A 438-nucleotide genomic window follows, 5' to 3' on the forward strand; every position below is an offset into this window, starting at 1 on the left:
TAAAATAGAAATCTTTTCTAACAATATACACTACAGTTCAAAAGTTTGGGGTCAGTAAATTTTTATTCTTTCTTTTTCTGAAAGAAATTAAAACTTTTATTCAGCAAGGATGTGTTACATTTATAAGAAGTGAGATTTATATATAAATTTTAGTAAAGATTTATATTGTTAGAAAAGATTTATATTTTGAATAAATGCTGTTCCTTTTAACTTTTTATTCATCAAAGAATCCTGAAAAAATTACCGCAGTTTCCAAAAAAATATTTAGCAGCACAAATGTCACCAATATTGATAATTCTAGCAATAAATCAGCATGTTAGAATGATTTCTTAAGGATCATGTGACACTTTATACTGGAGCAATGGCTGATGGAAATTCAGCTTTGCATCACAGAAATAAATTATATTTTAAAGGATATTAAAATAGAAACCATTATTT

General features: G+C 25.1%; 1 protein-coding gene across 7 annotated transcripts in view; it reads left to right on the forward strand.

Annotated features, from left to right (window-relative positions):
* The window catches only part of LOC107656364 (troponin T, cardiac muscle-like), a 14902-nt gene that overhangs the window by 10288 nt on the left and 4176 nt on the right, over positions 1 to 438 (forward strand). The window lies entirely within an intron of this gene.

This window comes from Sinocyclocheilus anshuiensis, unplaced genomic scaffold (assembly GCF_001515605.1).
Source record: "Sinocyclocheilus anshuiensis isolate Anshui unplaced genomic scaffold, SAMN03320099.WGS_v1.1 scaffold183, whole genome shotgun sequence".
Taxonomy (NCBI): Eukaryota; Metazoa; Chordata; class Actinopteri; order Cypriniformes; family Cyprinidae; genus Sinocyclocheilus; species Sinocyclocheilus anshuiensis.